Raw genomic sequence first — 27,757 nt, 5'->3', positions numbered from 1 at the left:
TCAATGATGATCACCCTTTCCCTGACTCCCTTAGTAAGGCCAATCACTTTGCCTCCTACCTCTCCGATGTATTTTCCGTCCCCGATGATCCCCAGTTCGATTACTCCCTCTTCCCAGATGTCCGCGATCGAACTGACACCTCTTGCCCTCCCCTCGCTCCTGGCTTCCAGTACTTGGACAACATTACACACACGGAACTCAATGCCCCTATCACTACACAGGATCTCATTGATACACTCCGCACAAAACGCAACACCGCTCCTGGTCACGATCGTGCCACATACCGTCACCTTCGTGAAGCTCCTGTCTCTTTCCTCTCCACCCTGGCCAGGCTCTACAATGTAGTCCTGTCCACCGGTTACTACCCCGACCTGTGGAAAACCTCCCGTATCCTCATGTTCCTAAAACCTGGCAAACCGCCGTCCGCAGTCTCCTCCTACCGTCCCATCAGCCTTACCTCGGTCTTCAGCAAGGTCCTAGAATCTCTTCTCACCCGCCGCATCCACCAGCATCTCCGCCAGCACCGCCTCCTTCCCGTCACCCAGTGTGGCTTTCGGCCATCCTTCTCTTCCGACGATCTTCTCCTTCACCTCACTCATCTCCTTTCCGAACAGCTTAATTCCCGTCGCACCGCCATCTTCCTCTCACTTGACCTCGAACGCGCTTATGACCGCGTCTGGCATTCCGGTCTCCTCTTCAAGCTCCAAACCTTTGCCCTTCCCATTAACTACGTCCGTCTGATCGGTTCCTTTCTCTCCCGCCGTCCTTCCTATGTCACCATCCATAACACCGATTCCTACACCTTTTTCCCCTCCGCCGGTGTGCCCCAAGGCTCCGTCCTCTCCCCCCTTCTGTACCTTTTGTACACGGCGGACATGCCGCCGCCGTCGCCCCCCGTCCACCTCCTCCAGTTTGCCGATGACACCGCCTTCCTCGCCCTTGCCCCCACCCTGCAACGCTCCCAACGCCTTCTCCAATCCCATCTTGACCGGTTCACCGCTTGGTGCAACCAGTGGTTGCTCAAGGTCAATCCCTCCAAAACCCAGGCGATCATTGTAGGCAAAACCACCCCTTCCTTCCGCCTCCTTGATTTCTATCTCACCGTCTATGGCCGTCCTATCGCCCTCACTCCCACCCTTAAGTACCTTGGCGTCACCCTCGACCGTCGCCTCTCCTGGACTCCCCATCTCCAGACAATCCAAGCCAAGGCACGTTCCCGACTCCGTCTCCTCAAGCTCCTTTCCGGCCGCACGTGGGGTCTGGACCCCTCCACAATCCTCCACACCTATAAATCCCTCATCCGCCCTATCCTTTGTTACGCCCATCCAGCCTGGATCTCCGCCCCCCCTACCTTCTATAAATCCCTCCAAATCCTTGAACGCCATGCTCTCCGCCTTGCCTATCGCATCCGACTCCCCTCCCCCACGCGGATCCTGTATGATCTCATCCCCTTCCCCCACCTCCTCCTTTTCCTTGAAAGGATTCGTATCCTGTACACCTCACGTAAACTTGATCCTCCTCACCCGCTCGTTTCCCCACTCCTCTCCCACCCCCGCCCGCTGCCGCGCCTGTATTCGCACGTCCCACCCGGTCTCCATCTCTCCACCCTCCATGCCCTCTCCCAAGGTGGCTTCCGCCGGCTCCCTCTCCCTGATGATGTCCTCGTCCCCTCCATCTACCCCTCCTATCAACTTTGACCCTGCCCCACCCCCCACTTCCCGTGTCCTTTCCTTTCGGCACCCTCCCTCCCTTCTCTTCTCTTCCCTTCTTTTCCCATCTCCCTGTCCCCTCCCTTCCCCCTCTTCCCCCGGGCTTCCTCTCCCCCTTCCTCCCTCCCCCTATCTCCCCTGCCCGTGGCATCTCTGCTCTCCCCTCTCGCTCTCCCACTCCCCTCCCTCCTCCTCCTCTCTTGGCAGGTCCCCGGACTCGCACACGTATAGTGAACATTCGCGCGCCGGAGATCGTCGCCTTTTGTGCTTCGTGTGTGTGACGTCATATAGTGTTTTTGGTGTCCGCCGTCCCACTCCTACGTTCACTTGTGCCGTCGGACTCACCAGTGTTCTGTGCGCCGTGCCAACGTGTTTTCAGTGTTGTTATCGTCACCTGTGAACGACTCCGTGTTTTTATGTCTCTGTGACCTCTCTCTTTTGCCCGTCACTTTGTTCATTGTCATTCACCATGTTTCATACTCTTGTAAAACGCTATGGCTGAAGAGCGGCGTAGTGTGCCGCTGCCAGCCTACCTGAATTGTACAGGTTTTAAAATCACAATAAAGTAAAAAAAAAAAAAAAACTTCTGCTTTTGGCAGTCTCTGGAGAATGCCGACGTGAAATACTTAGTCCTTGTGATGTATTTTCTACCCCTGGTAGAGACCCTCGCGGTTGTCGTCGTCGTCGGCGCCGCCGCCGCTTTGGTAATAGCGGCAAGTCGCCATTGTATGACATAGGGTGACGTACCCTCTGCAACCGACTGAGATGGCAGTAAGCGATTGAAGCTGATTTGCAACCTCTTGCTTGATCAGCGTCATAAGGGCTTGAATGTAACTTGCGATGGGACACAGCAAGAAGTAGCTTCGCATTTTTAATACTGAAATTGGAGAATTGCGTCAAAGATGGGAAATTCATTCCGGCAAGCGTACAAATGGTGAAAATGAGGTGTGTGTGGGAAAGCACATTGCGCCAGTGACCGTGTGGCCTAATGGATAAGGCGTCGGACTTCGGATCCGAAGATTGCAGGTTCGAATCCTGTCACGGTCGACTTTTTCCAGTTCTGCAAAAGATGCATGCTGTTTCACTGTGTTGTTTGAGTACTACAAAACTAATTGAAAGTTGCTGCTGTCCGCTTCCTGGCTGCAAACCGGCGTCTACCTGAAGCACAAGCAAGACAGGGGGTTCTGTAGCGAAATTTTCGGCAAAGTGCCGATCAGGAGAGTTTTTGTTGGAACTACTGCGTCTGATTCAGGACCCAAGAGCTACGCCACAGGCATCTGTTACAATTGTTCATTGAATAGGATTGTAGCTCATTTGTGGCAGCAGGAAATAAGCTGTAGTGAAAAGGACCTTCCATAGATGGTCGCAGGTCCCATAAGTACTGTATGGCTCGTATCACGTTGTGTGGGGCCCGGCTAGCTCAGTCGGTCGAGCATGAGACTCTTAATCTCAGGGTCGTGGGTTCGAGCCCCACGCTGGGCGGGCGCAAAATTTTGTGTCTACGCGGATGCAACCTGCGCCCCTCTCGTGAGCCTTGCGTAATGAACGTAACGGGTTAAGACGATGCCTAGCTTCGTATTAATATCAGAGGAATGGTTTCCGAAACTGAAAGTAACTCTGAAATGAAATAAATGTGTTGTTTTGGAATTTTAGGTGTACATCGATATCGTGTGAGATGTGTAGGAAAGCAGCAGCTGTGCTAACTAAATACAAATAATGGTCGCTAATGCGGTGCGTTTCCAGCTGAAGGGCTCCGATTCACTAGTCCATAAGAATAAAGTACCAGAAAAGTGCGCTAGGCGGCGCCTCCTTAGCTCAGTGGCAGAGCGCTGGTCTAGTAAACCAGAGGTTGTGAGTTCGATCCTCACAGGAGGCAAATGAATTTTGTAACAGCCCCTTCTACCTTTGCCCTTTCGAAAAAAGCGGTCAAGAATAAAAAGAATTATGAATGGGTGCGGTATTTAAGAAATGCTCTCGCAAATGAATAGTGCGAATGCTGCTATTAAAGTAGGCACCAGAAACTGCTGCTTTTCATCATTCGAGGGTTGGATTCCCTCTCCTCTTCATCGAAGAGTTTCACTGCCTGGGCTACTCTCAGGGTGCGCCTTCGACGTGGAAGATCCTTGCCGTGTCGTCTGTTTGCCGCCGCCGCCGCTTGGTCGCCGCCTTCCGGTCCTTGCCGCCGCCGCCGCCGCCGCCTGCCGGGGCTCGTCGCCCGTCGCCCCCGCCTGGTCGCCGCCTGCCGGGGCTCGCCGCCCCCGCCTGGTCGCCGCCGCCGCCGCCGCCGCCGCCGCCGCCGGTGCCCGCCGCCTGCCGGTGCTCGCCGCCGCCGCCGCCGCCGCCGCCGCTGCCGGTGCCCGCCGCCGCCGCCGCCGCCGCCGCCGCCGCCGCCATCCGGTGCCGCCTGGTCGCCACCATCGCCGCCGTCCTGACCCTGGTCTACGGCCGTCTTCGTCTTCATCCGTCTTCGTCTTTGTCTGTCCCCGGTTTCTGTCCTCTCCTCTTCGTTCTGTTCGTTCTTGTTTCTCTCTCCCGTCATGTCCGCCCCCACCACCACTGTCACTACTACCACCACCGCCATTGTCTATACCTCCCCTTCCGCCGCCTCCACCACTATAACTTGGTGTGCCCAGTCCCACCTCCCTCCTTCCATTCCACCTCTCCTCACTGTCCCTTCACCCTCTATCTTTGTCGCCCCCTCTCCCGCTTCTTCCTCCCGCTCCTCTCGTTCTGATCCCTTCCCCCCACTCCCCCAGCCTGTCACTGCAGCTCCAGCTCGGGTGGTGGCCCGTCGGGCCACTGCCCACGCCCAGCTCTCCCCGTCACCTTCGCCATCACCGCCGCCTCTGCCGCCGTCATCGTCATCGTCGCCTTCACCGTTACCGTCACCATCTCCGGCGCCGACTCCGGCCCCGGGACCTGCCCCTCCCCGCCACATTCCCGTTGTTCCCATCCCCCACACCTCCTCCACCGCCGTCAAGCGCCCCGGTGGCACCCCTGCTTCCTCTGCTTCCAAAAAGGCTGCACCTCGTCCTCCTTCCCCCACCCTTGATGCCATGGAAGTCTCCCCGCCTGTCCCTGCCCCCTCATCCTCCTCCTCTCTCCCTTCCTCCTACCGCTACCTCCTCTCCCGTCCTGATCCCTCTCTCCTTGAAGCCCGGAACCTCACCCTCTTCCTTCGCCAGCATTGTCCTGGTGCCCCCATCTCCCTCCTCACTCCTCGCCGAGATTCTGTTCTCATCTCCTCCCCCAGCCCAACCCTCCATACTGACATCCTCTCCCGTCTCCCCATCACCCGTTTTGGTCCCAACGCCTCCCTTACCCCTGCTCCTTCTCCATCTCCTACCTGCCAACCCCAACCCCCGCGTCGCCCGCCGACCCTCACCGCCGTGATCACGCGGCTCAGTCCGTCGATCACGGAGGAGGAGGTGTTGGCGGAGCTCCAGGCCCATCCCATGCTGGAGGTGCGGGCGGTCCGCCGCATTTTCAACTCGGCCTGCCCCACCCGCCTTATGCGGGTTTTCTCTGAGGACGCCCCCTCCATTGACCGTCTCCTGAAGGAGGGTGCCCTCCTCTTCCACCAGCGGTACAAGGTCGACCCTTCCCGTTCCCCTCCTCAATCCCTGCGCTGCCAGAGGTGTCTGCGCTATAATGAGCACCCCACAGCTGAGTGCCGCGAGGCCCCCACCTGCCCGCATTGTCGGCAGGCGCACTTCCTCCGGCAGTGCCCTAACCTCCAATCCCCTCCCTCCTGTAATACCTGCAATCTCCCTCATCCCACCTACTCCCAAAAGTGTAAAGCCCGACCCCCTCCAACCACTCCTGAACTCACCGTACCTGTCCGTCCTCTGGACGCCCCCACCCCCCCTGGCAATTCCCTTCGTCCCCCACCCACCGCTGAGGACATCATCAGGTTCCTCACCATCGTCCTCCAGAATGTTCATCCCTTTCAGCGCCCTCACACCCTCCAGCAGATCTCCCTTGCTGCCCGTTCCATCTTCCCACTCAAGATGTACGCCACCTACTCCAACAACCAGGCCCATTTCACCTTCTCCCGTCTTGACACCCTCGTTTAAATCCCAGTCATGGCGCGACAGCAACGTATCCTTTTCAACAACATACGCTCCCTTCCTGCCAACAAAAACCTGTTCCTGCACACCCTTGCCACCCACCGCGTGGATGCCTTCCTCCTCAATGAAACCTTCCTGCAACCCCAACACACAGCCCACACTTCGCCCTACCTCCTCCACCGCTCCGATAATCCCCTCCCGATTGCGCGTGGCGGAGTTGCCATTGGTCACCACCGCCAGATCCCCGTTCGGCTCCAACCTCTCCTTCCCGACCCGACCGAACACCTGATCCTTAGTCTCTTCTTCCCCAGCCTTACCGTTACCTGCGCCACCATCTATGTCCGCCCCAACGCTCCTATTCCCTTCGACTTCCTCTCCCACGTCGATCGTACCTTTTCCTCCTACGTGATCGCCGCCGACCTCAACATCCATAGTCGTTCCGCTGCCCAGTTACGGCGATGGCATCGGTTCCTCTCCACCCTTCAAGGTGACCTCGTCCCCATCCCCCGGCATACCCGTCCTGAATCCAACTCCACTCCTGATGTTATCCTCTCCTCCCCCAACCTCCTTGGCCGCATCACGGTGGATGTCCTGGAGCCTATTGGTAGCGACCATCTCCCTGTCCTCCTCACCGTTTCAGACGGTCGTCGCCCTCGCCCCAACCCTCGTACTGACCCTCCCCCTAAGTATGTCCACGACTATTCCCGAGCCGACTGGAATGCCTACCGGGATACCCTTTCCACCCAGGTCGATAGCCACCCTCTCACCTACCACCACCCTGACGATGTCACCCATGCCGCATCCTTTCTCCAGCGGACCTTGTCTGAGGCCGTGGAGGCCCACGTTCCTACTGTCGCCATCCAACCCCACCGTCCTCCCTTACCCCCACAGGCCGTTCTCCTCCTCCGTGAATCCCGTCGTCTCTACCGTGCCTTCCTCCGCACGCGTGACCCGGACACACTACGACGCCACCGGCAACTCCAGCGACACGTTCGTAATTTGCTCGCGGCTAAGAAACGCCGGGACTGGCGACAGACATGCACCCGTTTAAATGCAACCCTACCAATCAACTCGTCCAAGTTCTGGTCGGCCTTCCGTCGCCTTACCGGAACTAAACCCTCCCCCTATTATCCTCTTCTCCATGATGATCACCCTTTCCCTGACTCCGTTAGTAAGGCCAATCACTTTGCCTCCTACCTCTCTGATGTATTTTCCGTCCCCGATGATCCCCAGTTCGATTACTCCCTCTTCCCAGATGTCCGCGATCGAACTGACACCTCTTCCCCTCCCCTCGCTCCTGGCTTCCAGTACTTGGACAACATTACACACACGGAACTCAATGCCCCTATCACTACACAGGATCTCATTGATACACTCCGCACAAAACGCAACACCGCTCCTGGTCACGATCGCGCCACCTACCGTCACCTTCGTGAAGCTCCTGTCTCTTTCCTCTCCACCCTGGCCAGGCTCTACACTGTAGTCCTGTCCACCGGTTACTACCCCGACCTGTGGAAAACCTCCCGTATCCTCATGTTCCTAAAACCTGGCAAACCGCCGTCCGCAGTCTCCTCCTACCGTCCCATCAGCCTTACCTCGGTCTTCAGCAAGGTCCTAGAATCTATTCTCACCCGCCGCATCCACCAGCATCTCCGCCAGCACCGCCTCCTTCCCGTCACCCAGTGTGGCTTTCGGCCATCCTTCTCTTCCGACGATCTTCTCCTTCACCTCACTCATCTCCTTTCCGAACAGCTTAATTCCCGTCGCTCCGCCATCTTCCTCTCACTTGACCTCGAACGCGCTTATGACCGCGTCTGGCATTCCGGTCTCCTCTTCAAGCTCCAAACCTTTGCCCTTCCCATTAACTACGTCCGTCTGATCGGTTCCTTTCTCTCCCGCCGTCCTTCCTATGTCACCATCCATAACACCGATTCCTACACCTTTTTCCCCTCCGCCGGTGTGCCCCAAGGCTCCGTCCTCTCCCCCCTTCTGTACCTTTTGTACACGGCGGACATGCCGCCGCCGTCGCCCCCCGTCCACCTCCTCCAGTTAGCCGATGACACCGCCTTCCTCGCCCTTGCCCCCACCCTGCAACGCTCCCAACGCCTTCTCCAATCCCATCTTGACCGGTTCACCGCTTGGTGCAACCAGTGGTTGCTCAAGGTCAATCCCTCCAAAACCCAGGCGATCATTGTAGGCAAAACCACCCCTTCCTTCCGCCTCCTTGATTTCTATCTCACCGTCTATGGCCGTCCTATCGCCCTCACTCCCACCCTTAAGTACCTTGGCGTCACCCTCGACCGTCGCCTCTCCTGGACTCCCCATCTCCAGACAATCCAAGCCAAGGCACGTTCCCGACTCCGTCTCCTCAAGCTCCTTTCTGGCCGCACGTGGGGTCTGGACCCCTCCACAATCCTCCACACCTATAAATCCGTCATCCGCCCTATCCTTTGTTACGCCCATCCAGCCTGGATCTCCGCCCCCCCTACCTTCTATAAATCCCTCCAAATCCTTGAACGCCATGCTCTCCGCCTTGCCTATCGCATCCGTCTCCCCTCCCCCACGCGGATCCTGTATGATCTCATCCCCTTCCCCCACCTCCTCCTTTTCCTTGAAAGGATTCGTATCCTGTACACCTCACGTAAACTTGATCCTCCTCACCCGCTCGTTTCCCCACTCCTCTCCCACCCCCGCCCGCTGCCGCGACTGTATTCGCACGTCCCACCCGGTCTCCATCTCTCCACCCTCCATGCCCTCTCCCAAGGTGGCTTCCACCGGCTCCCTCTCCCTGATGATGTCCTCGTCCCCTCCATCTACCCCTCCTATCAACTTTGACCCTGCCCCACCCCCCACTTCCCGTGTCCTTTCCTTTCGGCACCCTCCCTCCCTTCTCTTCTCTTCCCTTCTTTTCCCATCTCCCTGTCCCCTCCCTTCCCCCTCTTCCCCCGGGCTTCCTCTCCCCCTTCCTCCCTCCCCCTATCTCCCCTGCCCGTGGCATCTCTGCTCTCCCCTCTCGCTCTCCCACTCCCCTCCCTCCTCCTCCTCTCTTGGCAGGTCCCCGGACTCGCACACGTATAGTGAACATTCGCGCGCCGGAGATCGTCGCCTTTTGTGCTTCGTGTGTGTGACGTCATATAGTGTTTTTGGTGTCCGCCGTCCCACTCCTACGTTCACTTGTGCCGTCGGACTCACCAGTGTTTTGTGCGCCGTGCCAACGTGTTTTCAGTGTTGTTATCGTCACCTGTGAACGACTCCGTGTTTTTTATGTCTCTGTGACCTCTCTCTTTTGCCCGTCACTTTGTTCATTGTCATTCACCATGTTTCATACTCTTGTAAAACGCTATGGCTGAAGAGCGGCGTAGTGTGCCGCTGTCAGCCTACCTGAATTGTACAGGTTTTAAAATAACAATAAAGTAAAAAAAAAAAAAAAACTGCTGCTTTTGGCAGTCTCTGGAGAATGCCGACGTGAAATACTTAGTCCTTGTGATGTATTTTCTACCCCTGGTAGGGACCCTCGCGGTTGTCGTCGTCGTCGTCGTCGTCGTCGTCGTCGTCGGCGCCGCCGCCGCTTTGGTAATAGCGGCAAGTCGCCATTGTATGACATAGGGTGACGTACCCTCTGCAACCGACTGAGATGGCAGTAAGCGATTGAAGCTGATTTGCAACCTCTTGCTTGATCAGCGTCATAAGGGCTTGAATGTAACTTGCGATGGGACACAGCAAGAAGTAGCTTCGCATTTTTAGTACTGAAATTGGAGAATTGCGTCAAAGATGGGAAATTCATTCCGGCAAGCGTACAAATGGCGAAAATGAGGTGTGTGTGGGGAAGCACATTGCGCCAGTGACCGTGTGGCCTAATGGATAAGGCGTCGGACTTCGGATCCGAAGATTGCAGGTTCGAATCCTATCACGGTCGACTTTTTCCAGTTCTGCAAAAGATGCATGCTGTTTCACTGTGTTGTTTGAGTACTACAAAACTAGTTGAAAGTTGCTGCTGTCCGCTTCCTGGCTGCAAACCGGCGTCTACCTGAAGCACAAGCAAGACAGGGGGTTCTGTAGCGAAATTTTCGGCAAAGTGCCGATCAGGAGAGTTTTTGTTGGAACTACTGCGTCTGATTCAGGACCCAAGAGCTACGCCACAGGCATCTGTTACAATTGTTCATTGAATAGGATTGTAGCTCATTTGTGGCAGCAGGAAATAAGCTGTAGTGAAAAGGACCTTCCATAGATGGTCGCAGGTCCCATAAGTACTGTATGGCTCGTATCACGTTGTGTGGGGCCCGGCTAGCTCAGTCGGTCGAGCATGAGACTCTTAATCTCAGGGTCGTGGGTTCGAGCCCCACGCTGGGCGGGCGCAAAATTTTGTGTCTACGGGGATGCAACCTGCGCCCCTCTCGTGAGCCTTGCGTAATGAACGTAACGGGTTAAGACGATGCCTAGCTTCGTATTAATATCAGAGGAATGGTTTTCGAAACTGAAAGTAACTCTGAAATGAAATAAATGTGTTGTTTTGGAATTTTAGGTGTACATCGATATCGTGTGAGATGTGTAGGAAAGCAGCAGCTGTGCTAACTAAATACAAATAATGGTCGCTAATGCGGTGCGTTTCCAGCTGAAGGGCTCCGATTCACTAGTCCATAAGAATAAAGTACCAGAAAAGTGCGCTAGGCGGCGCCTCCTTAGCTCAGTGGCAGAGCGCTGGTCTAGTAAACCAGAGGTTGTGAGTTCGATCCTCACAGGAGGCAAATGAATTTTGTAACAGCCCCTTCTACCTTTGCCCTTTCGAAAAAAGCGGTCAAGAATAAAAAGAATTATGAATGGGTGCGGTATTTAAGAAATGCTCTCGCAAATGAGTAGTGCGAATGCTGCTATTAAAGTAGGCACCAGAAACTGCTGCTTTTGGCACATTCGAGGGTTGGATTCCCTCTCTTCTTCATCGAAGAGTTTCACTGCCTGGGCTACTCTCAGGGTGCGCCTTCGACGTGGAAGATCCTTGCCGTGTCGTCTGTTTGCCGCCGCCGCCGCCGCCGCCGCCGCCGCCGCTTGGTCGCCGCCTTCCGGTCCTTGCCGCCGCCGCCTGCCGGGGCTCGTCGTCGCCGCCTGCCGGTCCTTGCCGCCGCCGCCGCCGCCGCCGCCGCCGCCGCCGCCGCCGCCGCCTTCCGGTGCCGCCTGGTCGCCACCATCGCCGCCGTCCTGACCCTGGTCTACGGCCGTCTTCGTCTTCATCCGTCTTCGTCTTTGTCTGTCCCCGGTTTCTGTCCTCTCCTCTTCGTTCTGTTCGTTCTTGTTTCTCTCTCCCGTCATGTCCGCCCCCACCACCACTGTCACTACTACCACCACCGCCATTGTCTATACCTCCCCTTCCGCCGCCTCCACCACTATAACTTGGTGTGCCCAGTCCCACCTCCCTCCTTCCATTCCACCTCTCCTCACTGTCCCTTCACCCTCTATCTTTGTCGCCCCCTCTCCCGCTTCTTCCTCCCGCTCCTCTCGTTCTGATCCCTTCCCCCCACTCCCCCAGCCTGTCACTGCAGCTCCAGCTCGGGTGGTGGCCCGTCGGGCCACTGCCCACGCCCAGCTCTCCCCGTCACCTTCGCCATCACCGCCGCCTCTGCCGCCGTCATCGTCATCGTCGCCTTCACCGTCACCGTCACCATCTCCGGCGCCGACTCCGGCCCCGGGACCTGCCCCTCCCTTCCACATTCCCGTTGTTCCCATCCCCCACACCTCCTCCACCGCCGTCAAGCGCCCCGGTGGCACCCCTGCTTCCTCTGCTTCCAAAAAGGCTGCACCTCGTCCTCCTTCCCCCACCCTTGATGCCATGGAAGTCTCCCCGCCTGTCCCTGCCCCCTCATCCTCCTCCTCTCTCCCTTCCTCCTACCGCTACCTCCTCTCCCGTCCTGATCCCTCTCTCCTTGAAGCCCGGAACCTCACCCTCTTCCTTCGCCAGCATTGTCCTGGTGCCCCCATCTCCCTCCTCACTCCTCGCCGAGATTCTGTTCTCATCTCCTCCCCCAGCCCAACCCTCCATACTGACATCCTCTCCCGTCTCCCCATCACCCGTTTTGGTCCCAACGCCTCCCTTACCCCTGCTCCTTCTCCATCTCCTACCCGCCAACCCCAACCCCCGCGTCGCCCGCCGACCCTCACCGCCGTGATCACGCGGCTCAGTCCGTCGATCACGGAGGAGGAGGTGTTGGCGGAGCTCCAGGCCCATCCCACGCTGGAGGTGCGGGCGGTCCGCCGCATTTTCAACTCGGCCGGCCCCACCCGCCTTATGCGGGTTTTCTCTGAGGACGCCCCCTCCATTGACCGTCTCCTGAAGGAGGGTGCCCTCCTCTTCCACCAGCGGTACAAGGTCGACCCTTCCCGTTCCCCTCCTCAATCCCTGCGCTGCCAGAGGTGTCTGCGCTATAATGCGCACCCCACAGCTGAGTGCCGCGAGGCCCCCACCTGCCCGCATTGTCGGCAGGCACACTTCCTCCGGCAGTGCCCTAACCTCCAATCCCCTCCCTCCTGTAATACCTGCAATCTCCCTCATCCCACCTACTCCCAAAAGTGTAAAGCCCGACCCCCTCCAACCACTCCTGAACTCACCGTACCTGTCCGTCCTCTGGACGCCCCCACCCCTCCTGGCAATTCCCTTCGTCCCCCACCCACCGCTGAGGACGTCATCAGGTTCCTCACCATCGTCCTCCAGAATGTTCATCCCTCTCAGCGCCCTCACACCCTCCAGCAGATCTCCCTTGCTGCCCGTTCCATCTTCCAACTCAAGATGTACGCCACCTACTCCAACAACCAGGCCCATTTCACCTTCTCCCGTCTTGACACCCTCGTTTAAATCCCAGTCATGGCGCGACAGCAACGTATCCTTTTCAACAACATACGCTCCCTTCCCGCCAACAAAAACCTGTTCCTGCACACCCTTGCCACCCACCGCGTGGATGCCTTCCTCCTCAATGAAACCTTCCTGCAACCCCACCACACAGTCCACACTTCGCCCTACCTCCTCCACCGCTCCGATAATCCCCTCCCGATTGCGCGTGGCGGAGTTGCCATTGGTCACCACCGCCAGATCCCCGTTCGGCTCCAACCTCTCCTTCCCGACCCCACCGAACACCTGATCCTTAGTCTCTTCTTCCCCGGCCTTACCGTTACCTGCGCCACCATCTATGTCCGCCCCAACGCTCCTCTTCCCTTTGACTTCCTCTCCCACGTCGATCGTACCTTTTCCTCCTACGTGATCGCCGCCGACCTCAACATCCATAGTCGTTCCGCTGCCCAGTTACGGCGATGGCATCGGTTCCTCTCCACCCTTCAAGGTGACCTCGTCCCCATCCCCCGGCATACCCGTCCTGAATCCAACTCCACTCCTGATATTATCCTCTCCTCCCCCAACCTCCTTGGCCGCATCACGGTGGATGTCCTGGAGCCTATTGGTAGCGACCATCTCCCTGTCCTCCTCACCGTTTCAGACGGTCGTCGCCCTCGCCCCGACCCTCGTACTGACCCTCCCCCTAAGTATGTCCACGACTATTCCCGAGCCGACTGGAATGCCTACCGGGATGCCCTTTCCACCCAGGTCGATAGCCACCCTCTCACCTACCACCACCCTGACGATGTCACCCATGCCGCCTCCTTTCTCCAGCGGACCTTGTCTGAGGCCGTGGAGGCCCACGTTCCTACTGTCGCCATCCACCCCCACCGTCCTCCCTTACCCCCACAGGCCGTTCTCCTCCTCCGTGAATCCCGTCGTCTCTACCGTGCCTTCCTCCGCACGCGTGACCCGGACACACTACGACGCCACCGGCAACTCCAGCGACACGTTCGTAATTTGCTCGCGGCTAAGAAACGCCGGGACTGGCGACAGACATGCACCCGTTTAAATGCAACCCTACCAATCAACTCGTCCAAGTTCTGGTCGGCCTTCCGTCGCCTTACCGGAACTAAACCCTCCCCCTATTATCCTCTTCTCCATGATGATCACCCTTTCCCTGACTCCCTTAGTAAGGCCAATCACTTTGCCTCCTACCTCTCCGATGTATTTTCCGTCCCCGATGATCCCCAGTTCGATTACTCCCTCTTCCCAGATATCCGCGATCGAACTGACACCTCTTCCCCTCCCCTGGCTCCTGGCTTCCAGTACTTGGACAACATTACACACACGGAACTCAATGCCCCTATCACTACACAGGATCTCATTGCTACACTCCGCACAAAACGCAACACCGCTCCTGGTCACGATCGTGCCACCTACCGTCACCTTCGTGAAGCTCCTGTCTCTTTCCTCTCCACCCTGGCCAGGCTCTACAATGTAGTCCTGTCCACCGGTTACTACCCCGACCTGTGGAAAACCTCCCGTATCCTCATGTTCCTTAAACCTGGCAAACCGCCGTCCGCCGTCTCCTCCTACCGTCCCATCAGCCTTACCTCGGTCTTCAGCAAGGTCCTAGAATCTATCCTCACCCGCCGCATCCACCAGCATCTCCGCCAGCACCGCCTCCTTCCCGTCACCCAGTGTGGCTTTCGGCCATCCTTCTCTTCCGACGATCTTCTCCTTCACCTCACTCATCTCCTTTCCGAACAGCTTAATTCCCGTCGCTCCGCCATCTTCCTCTCACTTGACCTCGAACGCGCTTATGACCGCGTCTGGCATTCCGGTCTCCTCTTCAAGCTCCAAACCTTCGCCCTTCCCATTAACTACGTCCGTCTGATCGGTTCCTTTCTCTCCCGCCGTCCTTCCTATGTCACCATCCATAACACCGATTCCTACACCTTTTTCCCCTCCGCCGGTGTGCCCCAAGGCTCCGTCCTCTCCCCCCTTCTGTACCTTTTGTACACGGCGGACATGCCGCCGCCGTCGCCCCCCGTCCACCTTCTCCAGTTTGCCGATGACACCGCCTTCCTCGCCCTTGCCCCCACCCTGCAACGCTCCCAACGCCTTCTCCAATCCCATCTTGACCGGTTCACCGCTTGGTGCAACCAGTGGTTGCTCAAGGTCAATCCCTCCAAAACCCAGGCGATCATTGTAGGCAAAACCACCCCTTCCTTCCGCCTCCTTGATTTCTATCTCACCGTCTATGGCCGTCCTATCGCCCTCACTCCCACCCTTAAGTACCTTGGCGTCACCCTCGACCGTCGCCTCTCCTGGACTCCCCATCTCCAGACAATCCAAGCCAAGGCACGTTCCCGACTCCGTCTCCTCAAGCTCCTTTCCGGCCGCACGTGGGGTCTGGACCCCTCCACCATCCTCCACACCTATAAATCCATCATCCGCCCTATCCTTTGTTACGCCCATCCAGCCTGGATCTCCGCTCCCCCTACCTTCTATAAATCCCTCCAAATCCTTGAACGCCATGCTCTCCGCCTTGCCTATCGCATCCGTCTCCCCTCCCCCACACGGATCCTGTATGATCTCATCCCCTTCCCCCACCTCCTCCTTTTCCTTGAAAGGATACGTATCCTGTACACCTCACGTAAACTTGATCCTCCTCACCCGCTCGTTTCCTCGCTCCTCTCCCACCCCCGCCCGCTGCCGCGCCTGTATTCGCACGTCCCACCCGGTCTCCATCTCTCCACCCTCCATACCCTCTCCCAAGGTGGCTTCCGCCAGCTCCCTCTCCCTGATGATGTCCTCGTCCCCTCCATCTACCCCTCCTATCAACTTTGACCCTGCCCCACCCCCCACTTCCCGTGTCCTTTCCTTTCGGCACCCTCCCTCCCTTCTCTTCTCTTCCCTTCTTTTTCCATCTCCCTGTCCCCTCCCTTCCCCCTCTTCCCCCGGGCTTCCTCTCCCCCTTCCTCCCTCCCCCCTATCTCCCCTGCCCGTGGCATCTCTGCTCTCCCCTCTCGCTCTCCCACTCCCCTTCCTCCTCCTCCTCTCTTGGCAGGTCCCCGGACTCGCACACGTATAGTGAACATTCGCGCGCCGGAGATCGTCGCCTTTTGTGCTTCGTGTGTGTGACATCGTATAGTGTTTTTGGTGTCCGCCATCCCACTCCTACGTTCACTTGTGCCGTCGGACTCACCAGTGTTTTGTGCGCCGTGCCGACGTGTTTTCCGTGTTGTTATCGTCACATGTGAACGACTCCGTGTTTTTTTTTTTTTTTTTTTTTTTTTTTTTTTTTTTTTTTTTTATGTCTCTGTGACCTCTCTCTTTTGCCCGTCACTTTGTTCATTGTTATTCACCATGTTTTATACTCTTGTAAAACGCTATGGCTGAAGAGCGGCGTAGTGTGCCGCTGCCAGCCTACCTGAATTGTACAGGTTTTAAAATAACAATAAAGTAAAAAAAAAAAAAAAAAAAAAAAAAACTGCTGCTTTTGGCAGTCTCTGGAGAATGCCGACGTGAAATACTTAGTCCTTGTGATGTATTTTCTACCCCTGGTAGAGACCCTCGCGGTTGTCGTCGTCGTCGGCGCCGCCGCCGCTTTGGTAATAGCGGCAAGTCGCCATTGTATGACATAGGGTGACGTACCCTCTGCAACCGACTGAGATGGCAGTAAGCGATTGAAGCTGATTTGCAACCTCTTGCTTGATCAGCGTCATAAGGGCTTGAATGTAACTTGCGATGGGACACAGCAAGAAGTAGCTTCGCATTTTTAATACTGAAATTGGAGAATTGCGTCAAAGATGGGAAATTCATTCCGGCAAGCGTACAAATGGTGAAAATGAGGTGTGTGTGGGGAAGCACATTGCGCCAGTGACCGTGTGGCCTAATGGATAAGGCGTCGGACTTCGGATCCGAAGATTGCAGGTTCGAATCCTATCACGGTCGACTTTTTCCAGTTCTGCAAAAGATGCATGCTGTTTCACTGTGTTGTTTGAGTACTACAAAACTAGTTGAAAGTTGCTGCTGTCCGCTTCCTGGCTGCAAACCGGCGTCTACCTGAAGCACAAGCAAGACAGGGGGTTCTGTAGCGAAATTTTCGGCAAAGTGCCGATCAGGAGAGTTTTTGTTGGAACTACTGCGTCTGATTCAGGACCCAAGAGCTACGCCACAGGCATCTGTTACAATTGTTCATTGAATAGGATTGTAGCTCATTTGTGGCAGCAGGAAATAAGCTGTAGTGAAAAGGACCTTCCATAGATGGTCGCAGGTCCCATAAGTACTGTATGGCTCGTATCACGTTGTGTGGGGCCCGGCTAGCTCAGTCGGTCGAGCATGAGACTCTTAATCTCAGGGTCGTGGGTTCGAGCCCCACGCTGGGCGGGCGCAAAATTTTGTGTCTACGCGGATGCAACCTGCGCCCCTCGCGTGAGCCTTGCGTAATGAACGTAACGGGTTAAGACGATGCCTAGCTTCGTATTAATATCAGAGGAATGGTTTTCGAAACTGAAAGTAACTCTGAAATGAAATAAATGTGTTGTTTTGGAATTTTAGGTGTACATCGATATCGTGTGAGATGTGTAGGAAAGCAGCAGCTGTGCTAACTAAATACAAATAATGGTCGCTAATGCGGTGCGTTTCCAGCTGAAGGGCTCCGATTCACTAGTCCATAAGAATAAAGTACCAGAAAAGTGCGCTAGGCGGCGCCTCCTTAGCTCAGTGGCAGAGCGCTGGTCTAGTAAACCAGAGGTTGTGAGTTCGATCCTCACAGGAGGCAAATGAATTTTGTAACAGCCCCTTCTACCTTTGCCCTTTCGAAAAAAGCGGTCAAGAATAAAAAGAATTATGAATGGGTGCGGTATTTAAGAAATGCTCTCGCAAATGAGTAGTGCGAATGCTGCTATTAAAGTAGGCACCAGAAACTGCTGCTTTTGGCAGTCTCTGGAGAATGCCGACGTGAAATACTTAGTCCTTGTGATGTATTTTCTACCCCTGGTAGAGACCCTCGCGGTTGTCGTCGTCGTCGTCGTCGTCGTCGTCGTCGTCGTCGTCGTCGGCGCCGCCGCCGCTTTGGTAATAGCGGCAAGTCGCCATTGTATGACATAGGGTGACGTACCCTCTGCAACCGACTGAGATGGCAGTAAGCGATTGAAGCTGATTTGCAACCTCTTGCTTGATCAGCGTCATAAGGGCTTGAATGTAACTTGCGATGGGACACAGCAAGAAGTAGCTTCGCATTTTTAATACTGAAATTGGAGAATTGCGTCAAAGATGGGAAATTCATTCCGGCAAGCGTACAAATGGTGAAAATGAGGTGTGTGTGGGGAAGCACATTGCGCCAGTGACCGTGTGGCCTAATGGATAAGGCGTCGGACTTCGGATCCGAAGATTGCAGGTTCGAATCCTATCACGGTCGACTTTTTCCAGTTCTGCAAAAGATGCATGCTGTTTCACTGTGTTGTTTGAGTACTACAAAACTAGTTGAAAGTTGCTGCTGTCCGCTTCCTGGCTGCAAACCGGCGTCTACCTGAAGCACAAGCAAGACAGGGGGTTCTGTAGCGAAATTTTCGGCAAAGTGCCGATCAGGAGAGTTTTTGTTGGAACTACTGCGTCTGATTCAGGACCCAAGAGCTACGCCACAGGCATCTGTTACAATTGTTCATTGAATAGGATTGTAGCTCATTTGTGGCAGCAGGAAATAAGCTGTAGTGAAAAGGACCTTCCATAGATGGTCGCAGGTCCCATAAGTACTGTATGGCTCGTATCACGTTGTGTGGGGCCCGGCTAGCTCAGTCGGTCGAGCATGAGACTCTTAATCTCAGGGTCGTGGGTTCGAGCCCCACGCTGGGCGGGCGCAAAATTTTGTGTCTACGCGGATGCAACCTGCGCCCCTCGCGTGAGCCTTGCGTAATGAACGTAACGGGTTAAGACGATGCCTAGCTTCGTATTAATATCAGAGGAATGGTTTTCGAAACTGAAAGTAACTCTGAAATGAAATAAATGTGTTGTTTTGGAATTTTAGGTGTACATCGATATCGTGTGAGATGTGTAGGAAAGCAGCAGCTGTGCTAACTAAATACAAATAATGGTCGCTAATGCGGTGCGTTTCCAGCTGAAGGGCTCCGATTCACTAGTCCATAAGAATAAAGTACCAGAAAAGTGCGCTAGGCGGCGCCTCCTTAGCTCAGTGGCAGAGCGCTGGTCTAGTAAACCAGAGGTTGTGAGTTCGATCCTCACAGGAGGCAAATGAATTTTGTAACAGCCCCTTCTACCTTTGCCCTTTCGAAAAAAGCGGTCAAGAATAAAAAGAATTATGAATGGGTGCGGTATTTAAGAAATGCTCTCGCAAATGAGTAGTGCGAATGCTGCTATTAAAGTAGGCACCAGAAACTGCTGCTTTTGGCAGTCTCTGGAGAATGCCGACGTGAAATACTTAGTCCTTGTGATGTATTTTCTACCCCTGGTAGAGACCCTCGCGGTTGTCGTCGTCGTCGTCGTCGTCGTCGTCGTCGTCGTCGTCGGCGCCGCCGCCGCTTTGGTAATAGCGGCAAGTCGCCATTGTATGACATAGGGTGACGTACCCTCTGCAACCGACTGAGATGGCAGTAAGCGATTGAAGCTGATTTGCAACCTCTTGCTTGATCAGCGTCATAAGGGCTTGAATGTAACTTGCGATGGGACACAGCAAGAAGTAGCTTCGCATTTTTAATACTGAAATTGGAGAATTGCGTCAAAGATGGGAAATTCATTCCGGCAAGCGTACAAATGGTGAAAATGAGGTGTGTGTGGGGAAGCACATTGCGCCAGTGACCGTGTGGCCTAATGGATAAGGCGTCGGACTTCGGTTCCGAAGATTGCAGGTTCGAATCCTATCACGGTCGACTTTTTCCAGTTCTGCAAAAGATGCATGCTGTTTCACTGTGTTGTTTGAGTACTACAAAACTAGTTGAAAGTTGCTGCTGTCCGCTTCCTGGCTGCAAACCGGCGTCTACCTGAAGCACAAGCAAGACAGGGGGTTCTGTAGCGAAATTTTCGGCAAAGTGCCGATCAGGAGAGTTTTTGTTGGAACTACTGCGTCTGATTCAGGACCCAAGAGCTACGCCACAGGCATCTGTTACAATTGTTCATTGAATAGGATTGTAGCTCATTTGTGGCAGCAGGAAATAAGCTGTAGTGAAAAGGACCTTCCATAGATGGTCGCAGGTCCCATAAGTACTGTATGGCTCGTATCACGTTGTGTGGGGCCCGGCTAGCTCAGTCGGTCGAGCATGAGACTCTTAATCTCAGGGTCGTGGGTTCGAGCCCCACGCTGGGCGGGCGCAAAATCTAGTGTCTACGCGGATGCAACCTGCGCCCCTCTCGTGAGCCTTGCGTAATGAACGTAACGGGTTAAGACGATGCCTAGCTTCGTATTAATATCAGAGGAATGGTTTTCGAAACTGAAAGTAACTCTGAAATGAAATAAATGTGTTGTTTTGGAATTTTAGGTGTACATCGATATCGTGTGAGATGTGTAGGAAAGCAGCAGCTGTGCTAACTAAATACAAATAATGGTCGCTAATGCGGTGCGTTTCCAGCTGAAGGGCTCCGATTCACTAGTCCATAAGAATAAAGTACCAGAAAAGTGCGCTAGGCGGCGCCTCCTTAGCTCAGTGGCAGAGCGCTGGTCTAGTAAACCAGAGGTTGTGAGTTCGATCCTCACAGGAGGCAAATGAATTTTGTAACAGCCCCTTCTACCTTTGCCCTTTCGAAAAAAGCGGTCAAGAATAAAAAGAATTATGAATGGGTGCGGTATTTAAGAAATGCTCTCGCAAATGAGTAGTGCGAATGCTGCTATTAAAGTAGGCACCAGAAACTGCTGCTTTTGGCAGTCTCTGGAGAATGCCGACGTGAAATACTTAGTCCTTGTGATGTATTTTCTACCCCTGGTAGAGACCCTCGCGGTTGTCGTCGTCGTCGTCGTCGTCGTCGTCGTCGTCGTCGGCGCCGCCGCCGCTTTGGTAATAGCGGCAAGTCGCCATTGTATGACATAGGGTGACGTACCCTCTGCAACCGACTGAGATGGCAGTAAGCGATTGAAGCTGATTTGCAACCTCTTGCTTGATCAGCGTCATAAGGGCTTGAATGTAACTTGCGATGGGACACAGCAAGAAGTAGCTTCGCATTTTTAATACTGAAATTGGAGAATTGCGTCAAAGATGGGAAATTCATTCCGGCAAGCGTACAAATGGTGAAAATGAGGTGTGTGTGGGGAAGCACATTGCGCCAGTGACCGTGTGGCCTAATGGATAAGGCGTCGGACTTCGGATCCGAAGATTGCAGGTTCGAATCCTATCACGGTCGACTTTTTCCAGTTCTGCAAAAGATGCATGCTGTTTCACTGTGTTGTTTGAGTACTACAAAACTAGTTGAAAGTTGCTGCTGTCCGCTTCCTGGCTGCAAACCGGCGTCTACCTGAAGCACAAGCAAGACAGGGGGTTCTGTAGCGAAATTTTCGGCAAAGTGCCGATCAGGAGAGTTTTTGTTGGAACTACTGCGTCTGATTCAGGACCCAAGAGCTACGCCACAGGCATCTGTTACAATTGTTCATTGAATAGGATTGTAGCTCATTTGTGGCAGCAGGAAATAAGCTGTAGTGAAAAGGACCTTCCATAGATGGTCGCAGGTCCCATAAGTACTGTATGGCTCGTATCACGTTGTGTGGGGCCCGGCTAGCTCAGTCGGTCGAGCATGAGACTCTTAATCTCAGGGTCGTGGGTTCGAGCCCCACGCTGGGCGGGCGCAAAATCTAGTGTCTACGCGGATGCAACCTGCGCCCCTCTCGTGAGCCTTGCGTAATGAACGTAACGGGTTAAGACGATGCCTAGCTTCGTATTAATATCAGAGGAATGGTTTTCGAAACTGAAAGTAACTCTGAAATGAAATAAATGTGTTGTTTTGGAATTTTAGGTGTACATCGATATCGTGTGAGATGTGTAGGAAAGCAGCAGCTGTGCTAACTAAATACAAATAATGGTCGCTAATGCGGTGCGTTTCCAGCTGAAGGGCTCCGATTCACTAGTCCATAAGAATAAAGTACCAGAAAAGTGCGCTAGGCGGCGCCTCCTTAGCTCAGTGGCAGAGCGCTGGTCTAGTAAACCAGAGGTTGTGAGTTCGATCCTCACAGGAGGCAAATGAATTTTGTAACAGCCCCTTCTACCTTTGCCCTTTCGAAAAAAGCGGTCAAGAATAAAAAGAATTATGAATGGGTGCGGTATTTAAGAAATGCTCTCGCAAATGAGTAGTGCGAATGCTGCTATTAAAGTAGGCACCAGAAACTGCTGCTTTTGGCAGTCTCTGGAGAATGCCGACGTGAAATACTTAGTCCTTGTGATGTATTTTCTACCCCTGGTAGAGACCCTCGCGGTTGTCGTCGTCGTCGTCGTCGTCGTCGTCGTCGTCGGCGCCGCCGCCGCTTTGGTAATAGCGGCAAGTCGCCATTGTATGACATAGGGTGACGTACCCTCTGCAACCGACTGAGATGGCAGTAAGCGATTGAAGCTGATTTGCAACCTCTTGCTTGATCAGCGTCATAAGGGCTTGAATGTAACTTGCGATGGGACACAGCAAGAAGTAGCTTCGCATTTTTAATACTGAAATTGGAGAATTGCGTCAAAGATGGGAAATTCATTCCGGCAAGCGTACAAATGGTGAAAATGAGGTGTGTGTGGGGAAGCACATTGCGCCAGTGACCGTGTGGCCTAATGGATAAGGCGTCGGACTTCGGATCCGAAGATTGCAGGTTCGAATCCTGTCACGGTCGACTTTTTCCAGTTCTGCAAAAGATGCATGCTGTTTCACTGTGTTGTTTGAGTACTACAAAACTAGTTGAAAGTTGCTGCTGTCCGCTTCCTGGCTGCAAACCGGCGTCTACCTGAAGCACAAGCAAGACAGGGGGTTCTGTAGCGAAATTTTCGGCAAAGTGCCGATCAGGAGAGTTTTTGTTGGAACTACTGCGTCTGATTCAGGACCCAAGAGCTACGCCACAGGCATCTGTTACAATTGTTCATTGAATAGGATTGTAGCTCATTTGTGGCAGCAGGAAATAAGCTGTAGTGAAAAGGACCTTCCATAGATGGTCGCAGGTCCCATAAGTACTGTATGGCTCGTATCACGTTGTGTGGGGCCCGGCTAGCTCAGTCGGTCGAGCATGAGACTCTTAATCTCAGGGTCGTGGGTTCGAGCCCCACGCTGGGCGGGCGCAAAATTTTGTGTCTACGGGGATGCAACCTGCGCCCCTCTCGTGAGCCTTGCGTAATGAACGTAACGGGTTAAGACGATGCCTAGCTTCGTATTAATATCAGAGGAATGGTTTTTGAAACTGAAAGTAACTATGAAATGAAATAAATGTGTTGTTTTGGAATTTTAGGTGTACATCGATATCGTGTGAGATGTGTAGGAAAGCAGCAGCTGTGCTAACTAAATACAAATAATGGTCGCTAATGCGGTGCGTTTCCAGCTGAAGGGCTCCGATTCACTAGTCCATAAGAATAAAGTACCAGAAAAGTGCGCTAGGCGGCGCCTCCTTAGCTCAGTGGCAGAGCGCTGGTCTAGTAAACCAGAGGTTGTGAGTTCGATCCTCACAGGAGGCAAATGAATTTTGTAACAGCCCCTTCTACCTTTGCCCTTTCGAAAAAAGCGGTCAAGAATAAAAAGAATTGTGAATGGGTGCGGTATTTAAGAAATGCTCTCGCAAATGAATAGTGCGAATGCTGCTATTAAAGTAGGCACCAGAAACTTCTGCTTTTGGCAGTCTCTGGAGAATGCCGACGTGAAATACTTAGTCCTTGTGATGTATTTTCTACCCCTGGTAGAGACCCTCGCGGTTGTCGTCGTCGTCGTCGTCGTCGTCGTCGTCGGCGCCGCCGCCGCTTTGGTAATAGCGGCAAGTCGCCATTGTATGACATAGGGTGACGTACCCTCTGCAACCGACTGAGATGGCAGTAAGCGATTGAAGCTGATTTGCAACCTCTTGCTTGATCAGCGTCATAAGGGCTTGAATGTAACTTGCGATGGGACACAGCAAGAAGTAGCTTCGCATTTTTAATACTGAAATTGGAGAATTGCGTCAAAGATGGGAAATTCATTCCGGCAAGCGTACAAATGGTGAAAATGAGGTGTGTGTGGGGAAGCACATTGCGCCAGTGACCGTGTGGCCTAATGGATAAGGCGTCGGACTTCGGATCCGAAGATTGCAGGTTCGAATCCTGTCACGGTCGACTTTTTCCAGTTCTGCAAAAGATGCATGCTGTTTCACTGTGTTGTTTGAGTACTACAAAACTAGTTGAAAGTTGCTGCTGTCCGCTTCCTGGCTGCAAACCGGCGTCTACCTGAAGCACAAGCAAGACAGAGGGTTCTGTAGCGAAATTTTCGGCAAAGTGCCGATCAGGAGAGTTTTTGTTGGAACTACTGCGTCTGATTCAGGACCCAAGAGCTACGCCACAGGCATCTGTTACAATTGTTCATTGAATAGGATTGTAGCTCATTTGTGGCAGCAGGAAATAAGCTGTAGTGAAAAGGACCTTCCATAGATGGTCGCAGGTCCCATAAGTACTGTATGGCTCGTATCACGTTGTGTGGGGCCCGGCTAGCTCAGTCGGTCGAGCATGAGACTCTTAATCTCAGGGTCGTGGGTTCGAGCCCCACGCTGGGCGGGCGCAAAATTTTGTGTCTACGGGGATGCAACCTGCGCCCCTCTCGTGAGCCTTGCGTAATGAACGTAACGGGTTAAGACGATGCCTAGCTTCGTATTAATATCAGAGGAATGGTTTTTGAAACTGAAAGTAACTATGAAATGAAATAAATGTGTTGTTTTGGAATTTTAGGTGTACATCGATATCGTGTGAGATGTGTAGGAAAGCAGCAGCTGTGCTAACTAAATACAAATAATGGTCGCTAATGCGGTGCGTTTCCAGCTGAAGGGCTCCGATTCACTAGTCCATAAGAATAAAGTACCAGAAAAGTGCGCTAGGCGGCGCCTCCTTAGCTCAGTGGCAGAGCGCTGGTCTAGTAAACCAGAGGTTGTGAGTTCGATCCTCACAGGAGGCAAATGAATTTTGTAACAGCCCCTTCTACCTTTGCCCTTTCGAAAAAAGCGGTCAAGAATAAAAAGAATTGTGAATGGGTGCGGTATTTAAGAAATGCTCTCGCAAATGAATAGTGCGAATGCTGCTATTAAAGTAGGCACCAGAAACTTCTGCTTTTGGCAGTCTCTGGAGAATGCCGACGTGAAATACTTAGTCCTTGTGATGTATTTTCTACCCCTGGTAGAGACCCTCGCGGTTGTCGTCGTCGTCGGCGCCGCCGCCGCTTTGGTAATAGCGGCAAGTCGCCATTGTATGACATAGGGTGACGTACCCTCTGCAACCGACTGAGATGGCAGTAAGCGATTGAAGCTGATTTGCAACCTCTTGCTTGATCAGCGTCATAAGGGCTTGAATGTAACTTGCGATGGGACACAGCAAGAAGTAGCTTCGCATTTTTAATACTGAAATTGGAGAATTGCGTCAAAGATGGGAAATTCATTCCGGCAAGCGTACAAATGGTGAAAATGAGGTGTGTGTGGGGAAGCACATTGCGCCAGTGACCGTGTGGCCTAATGGATAAGGCGTCGGACTTCGGATCCGAAGATTGCAGGTTCGAATCCTATCACGGTCGACTTTTTCCAGTTCTGCAAAAGATGCATGCTGTTTCACTGTGTTGTTTGAGTACTACAAAACTAGTTGAAAGTTGCTGCTGTCCGCTTCCTGGCTGCAAACCGGCGTCTACCTGAAGCACAAGCAAGACAGGGGGTTCTGTAGCGAAATTTTCGGCAAAGTGCCGATCAGGAGAGTTTTTGTTGGAACTACTGCGTCTGATTCAGGACCCAAGAGCTACGCCACAGGCATCTGTTACAATTGTTCATTGAATAGGATTGTAGCTCATTTGTGGCAGCAGGAAATAAGCTGTAGTGAAAAGGACCTTCCATAGATGGTCGCAGGTCCCATAAGTACTGTATGGCTCGTATCACGTTGTGTGGGGCCCGGCTAGCTCAGTCGGTCGAGCATGAGACTCTTAATCTCAGGGTCGTGGGTTCGAGCCCCACGCTGGGCGGGCGCAAAATTTTGTGTCTACGCGGATGCAACCTGCGCCCCTCTCGTGAGCCTTGCGTAATGAACGTAACGGGTTAAGACGATGCCTAGCTTCGTATTAATATCAGAGGAATGGTTTTTGAAACTGAAAGTAACTCTGAAATGAAATAAATGTGTTGTTTTGGAATTTTAGGTGTACATCGATATCGTGTGAGATGTGTAGGAAAGCAGCAGCTGTGCTAACTAAATACAAATAATGGTCGCTAATGCGGTGCGTTTCCAGCTGAAGGGCTCCGATTCACTAGTCCATAAGAATAAAGTACCAGAAAAGTGCGCTAGGCGGCGCCTCCTTAGCTCAGTGGCAGAGCGCTGGTCTAGTAAACCAGAGGTTGTGAGTTCGATCCTCACAGGAGGCAAATGAATTTTGTAACAGCCCCTTCTACCTTTGCCCTTTCGAAAAAAGCGGTCAAGAATAAAAAGAATTATGAATGGGTGCGGTATTTAAGAAATGCTCTCGCAAATGAGTAGTGCGAATGCTGCTATTAAAGTAGGCACCAGAAACTGCTGCTTTTGGCAGTCTCTGGAGAATGCCGACGTGAAATACTTAGTCCTTGTGATGTATTTTCTACCCCTGGTAGAGACCCTCGCGGTTGTCGTCGTCGTCGGCGCCGCCGCCGCTTTGGTAATAGCGGCAAGTCGCCATTGTATGACATAGGGTGACGTACCCTCTGCAACCGACTGAGATGGCAGTAAGCGATTGAAGCTGATTTGCAACCTCTTGCTTGATCAGCGTCATAAGGGCTTGAATGTAACTTGCGATGGGACACAGCAAGAAGTAGCTTCGCATTTTTAATACTGAAATTGGAGAATTGCGTCAAAGATGGGAAATTCATTCCGGCAAGCGTACAAATGGTGAAAATGAGGTGTGTGTGGGGAAGCACATTGCGCCAGTGACCGTGTGGCCTAATGGATAAGGCGTCGGACTTCGGATCCGAAGATTGCAGGTTCGAATCCTATCACGGTCGACTTTTTCCAGTTCTGCAAAAGATGCATGCTGTTTCACTGTGTTGTTTGAGTACTACAAAACTAGTTGAAAGTTGCTGCTGTCCGCTTCCTGGCTGCAAACCGGCGTCTACCTGAAGCACAAGCAAGACAGGGGGTTCTGTAGCGAAATTTTCGGCAAAGTGCCGATCAGGAGAGTTTTTGTTGGAACTACTGCGTCTGATTCAGGACCCAAGAGCTACGCCACAGGCATCTGTTACAATTGTTCATTGAATAGGATTGTAGCTCATTTGTGGCAGCAGGAAATAAGCTGTAGTGAAAAGGACCTTCCATAGATGGTCGCAGGTCCCATAAGTACTGTATGGCTCGTATCACGTTGTGTGGGGCCCGGCTAGCTCAGTCGGTCGAGCATGAGACTCTCAATCTCAGGGTCGTGGGTTCGAGCCCCACGCTGGGCGGGCGCAAAATTTTGTGTCTACGCGGATGCAACCTGCGCCCCTCTCGTGAGCCTTGCGTAATGAACGTAACGGGTTAAGACGATGCCTAGCTTCGTATTAATATCAGAGGAATGGTTTTCGAAACTGAAAGTAACTCTGAAATGAAATAAATGTGTTGTTTTGGAATTTTAGGTGTACATCGATATCGTGTGAGATGTGTAGGAAAGCAGCAGCTGTGCTAACTAAATACAAATAATGGTCGCTAATGCGGTGCGTTTCCAGCTGAAGGGCTCCGATTCACTAGTCCATAAGAATAAAGTACCAGAAAAGTGCGCTAGGCGGCGCCTCCTTAGCTCAGTGGCAGAGCGCTGGTCTAGTAAACCAGAGGTTGTGAGTTCGATCCTCACAGGAGGCAAATGAATTTTGTAACAGCCCCTTCTACCTTTGCCCTTTCGAAAAAAGCGGTCAAGAATAAAAAGAATTATGAATGGGTGCGGTATTTAAGAAATGCTCTCGCAAATGAGTAGTGCGAATGCTGCTATTAAAGTAGGCACCAGAAACTGCTGCTTTTGGCAGTCTCTGGAGAATGCCGACGTGAAAT

At 53.4% G+C, this 27,757-nt stretch overlaps 30 non-coding genes across 30 annotated transcripts; all 30 read left to right on the top strand.

Moving 5' to 3' along the window:
- The first annotated feature begins 2,683 nt into the window (after nucleotides 1–2,683).
- On the top strand, nucleotides 2,684–2,756 carry Trnar-ucg (transfer RNA arginine (anticodon UCG)). The gene has a single exon. It is a non-coding gene; the product is annotated as a tRNA-Arg (tRNA).
- Nucleotides 2,757–3,118: 362 nt separating this feature from the next.
- Nucleotides 3,119–3,191, top strand: Trnak-cuu (transfer RNA lysine (anticodon CUU)). The gene has a single exon. It is a non-coding gene; the product is annotated as a tRNA-Lys (tRNA).
- A 322-nt stretch (nucleotides 3,192–3,513) lies between these two features.
- Nucleotides 3,514–3,585, top strand: Trnat-agu (transfer RNA threonine (anticodon AGU)). The gene has a single exon. It is a non-coding gene; the product is annotated as a tRNA-Thr (tRNA).
- Nucleotides 3,586–9,622: 6,037 nt separating this feature from the next.
- Trnar-ucg (transfer RNA arginine (anticodon UCG)) lies at nucleotides 9,623–9,695 on the top strand. The gene has a single exon. It is a non-coding gene; the product is annotated as a tRNA-Arg (tRNA).
- A 362-nt stretch (nucleotides 9,696–10,057) lies between these two features.
- Nucleotides 10,058–10,130, top strand: Trnak-cuu (transfer RNA lysine (anticodon CUU)). The gene has a single exon. It is a non-coding gene; the product is annotated as a tRNA-Lys (tRNA).
- Nucleotides 10,131–10,452: 322 nt separating this feature from the next.
- Trnat-agu (transfer RNA threonine (anticodon AGU)) lies at nucleotides 10,453–10,524 on the top strand. Its single transcript has one exon. It is a non-coding gene; the product is annotated as a tRNA-Thr (tRNA).
- Nucleotides 10,525–16,483: 5,959 nt separating this feature from the next.
- On the top strand, nucleotides 16,484–16,556 carry Trnar-ucg (transfer RNA arginine (anticodon UCG)). The gene has a single exon. It is a non-coding gene; the product is annotated as a tRNA-Arg (tRNA).
- A 362-nt stretch (nucleotides 16,557–16,918) lies between these two features.
- Nucleotides 16,919–16,991, top strand: Trnak-cuu (transfer RNA lysine (anticodon CUU)). The gene has a single exon. It is a non-coding gene; the product is annotated as a tRNA-Lys (tRNA).
- A 322-nt stretch (nucleotides 16,992–17,313) lies between these two features.
- Trnat-agu (transfer RNA threonine (anticodon AGU)) lies at nucleotides 17,314–17,385 on the top strand. Its single transcript has one exon. It is a non-coding gene; the product is annotated as a tRNA-Thr (tRNA).
- A 566-nt stretch (nucleotides 17,386–17,951) lies between these two features.
- Trnar-ucg (transfer RNA arginine (anticodon UCG)) lies at nucleotides 17,952–18,024 on the top strand. The gene has a single exon. It is a non-coding gene; the product is annotated as a tRNA-Arg (tRNA).
- Nucleotides 18,025–18,386: 362 nt separating this feature from the next.
- Trnak-cuu (transfer RNA lysine (anticodon CUU)) lies at nucleotides 18,387–18,459 on the top strand. Its single transcript has one exon. It is a non-coding gene; the product is annotated as a tRNA-Lys (tRNA).
- A 322-nt stretch (nucleotides 18,460–18,781) lies between these two features.
- Trnat-agu (transfer RNA threonine (anticodon AGU)) lies at nucleotides 18,782–18,853 on the top strand. Its single transcript has one exon. It is a non-coding gene; the product is annotated as a tRNA-Thr (tRNA).
- A 563-nt stretch (nucleotides 18,854–19,416) lies between these two features.
- Trnar-ucg (transfer RNA arginine (anticodon UCG)) lies at nucleotides 19,417–19,489 on the top strand. The gene has a single exon. It is a non-coding gene; the product is annotated as a tRNA-Arg (tRNA).
- A 362-nt stretch (nucleotides 19,490–19,851) lies between these two features.
- On the top strand, nucleotides 19,852–19,924 carry Trnak-cuu (transfer RNA lysine (anticodon CUU)). Its single transcript has one exon. It is a non-coding gene; the product is annotated as a tRNA-Lys (tRNA).
- A 322-nt stretch (nucleotides 19,925–20,246) lies between these two features.
- Trnat-agu (transfer RNA threonine (anticodon AGU)) lies at nucleotides 20,247–20,318 on the top strand. The gene has a single exon. It is a non-coding gene; the product is annotated as a tRNA-Thr (tRNA).
- Nucleotides 20,319–20,878: 560 nt separating this feature from the next.
- On the top strand, nucleotides 20,879–20,951 carry Trnar-ucg (transfer RNA arginine (anticodon UCG)). Its single transcript has one exon. It is a non-coding gene; the product is annotated as a tRNA-Arg (tRNA).
- A 362-nt stretch (nucleotides 20,952–21,313) lies between these two features.
- Nucleotides 21,314–21,386, top strand: Trnak-cuu (transfer RNA lysine (anticodon CUU)). The gene has a single exon. It is a non-coding gene; the product is annotated as a tRNA-Lys (tRNA).
- Nucleotides 21,387–21,708: 322 nt separating this feature from the next.
- Trnat-agu (transfer RNA threonine (anticodon AGU)) lies at nucleotides 21,709–21,780 on the top strand. Its single transcript has one exon. It is a non-coding gene; the product is annotated as a tRNA-Thr (tRNA).
- A 557-nt stretch (nucleotides 21,781–22,337) lies between these two features.
- Trnar-ucg (transfer RNA arginine (anticodon UCG)) lies at nucleotides 22,338–22,410 on the top strand. Its single transcript has one exon. It is a non-coding gene; the product is annotated as a tRNA-Arg (tRNA).
- Nucleotides 22,411–22,772: 362 nt separating this feature from the next.
- On the top strand, nucleotides 22,773–22,845 carry Trnak-cuu (transfer RNA lysine (anticodon CUU)). The gene has a single exon. It is a non-coding gene; the product is annotated as a tRNA-Lys (tRNA).
- A 322-nt stretch (nucleotides 22,846–23,167) lies between these two features.
- Trnat-agu (transfer RNA threonine (anticodon AGU)) lies at nucleotides 23,168–23,239 on the top strand. The gene has a single exon. It is a non-coding gene; the product is annotated as a tRNA-Thr (tRNA).
- A 554-nt stretch (nucleotides 23,240–23,793) lies between these two features.
- On the top strand, nucleotides 23,794–23,866 carry Trnar-ucg (transfer RNA arginine (anticodon UCG)). The gene has a single exon. It is a non-coding gene; the product is annotated as a tRNA-Arg (tRNA).
- A 362-nt stretch (nucleotides 23,867–24,228) lies between these two features.
- Trnak-cuu (transfer RNA lysine (anticodon CUU)) lies at nucleotides 24,229–24,301 on the top strand. The gene has a single exon. It is a non-coding gene; the product is annotated as a tRNA-Lys (tRNA).
- A 322-nt stretch (nucleotides 24,302–24,623) lies between these two features.
- Trnat-agu (transfer RNA threonine (anticodon AGU)) lies at nucleotides 24,624–24,695 on the top strand. Its single transcript has one exon. It is a non-coding gene; the product is annotated as a tRNA-Thr (tRNA).
- Nucleotides 24,696–25,231: 536 nt separating this feature from the next.
- Trnar-ucg (transfer RNA arginine (anticodon UCG)) lies at nucleotides 25,232–25,304 on the top strand. The gene has a single exon. It is a non-coding gene; the product is annotated as a tRNA-Arg (tRNA).
- A 362-nt stretch (nucleotides 25,305–25,666) lies between these two features.
- On the top strand, nucleotides 25,667–25,739 carry Trnak-cuu (transfer RNA lysine (anticodon CUU)). Its single transcript has one exon. It is a non-coding gene; the product is annotated as a tRNA-Lys (tRNA).
- Nucleotides 25,740–26,061: 322 nt separating this feature from the next.
- On the top strand, nucleotides 26,062–26,133 carry Trnat-agu (transfer RNA threonine (anticodon AGU)). The gene has a single exon. It is a non-coding gene; the product is annotated as a tRNA-Thr (tRNA).
- A 536-nt stretch (nucleotides 26,134–26,669) lies between these two features.
- Nucleotides 26,670–26,742, top strand: Trnar-ucg (transfer RNA arginine (anticodon UCG)). Its single transcript has one exon. It is a non-coding gene; the product is annotated as a tRNA-Arg (tRNA).
- Nucleotides 26,743–27,104: 362 nt separating this feature from the next.
- Trnae-cuc (transfer RNA glutamic acid (anticodon CUC)) lies at nucleotides 27,105–27,177 on the top strand. The gene has a single exon. It is a non-coding gene; the product is annotated as a tRNA-Glu (tRNA).
- Nucleotides 27,178–27,499: 322 nt separating this feature from the next.
- Trnat-agu (transfer RNA threonine (anticodon AGU)) lies at nucleotides 27,500–27,571 on the top strand. The gene has a single exon. It is a non-coding gene; the product is annotated as a tRNA-Thr (tRNA).
- The last annotated feature ends 186 nt before the right edge of the window (nucleotides 27,572–27,757 follow it).

Source organism: Schistocerca serialis, chromosome 7, assembly GCF_023864345.2.
Source record: "Schistocerca serialis cubense isolate TAMUIC-IGC-003099 chromosome 7, iqSchSeri2.2, whole genome shotgun sequence".
Lineage (NCBI taxonomy): Eukaryota > Metazoa > Arthropoda > Insecta > Orthoptera > Acrididae > Schistocerca > Schistocerca serialis.
The sequence above is the reverse complement of the archived record's forward strand: the minus strand, read 5'-3'. Positions and strand labels throughout refer to the sequence as shown.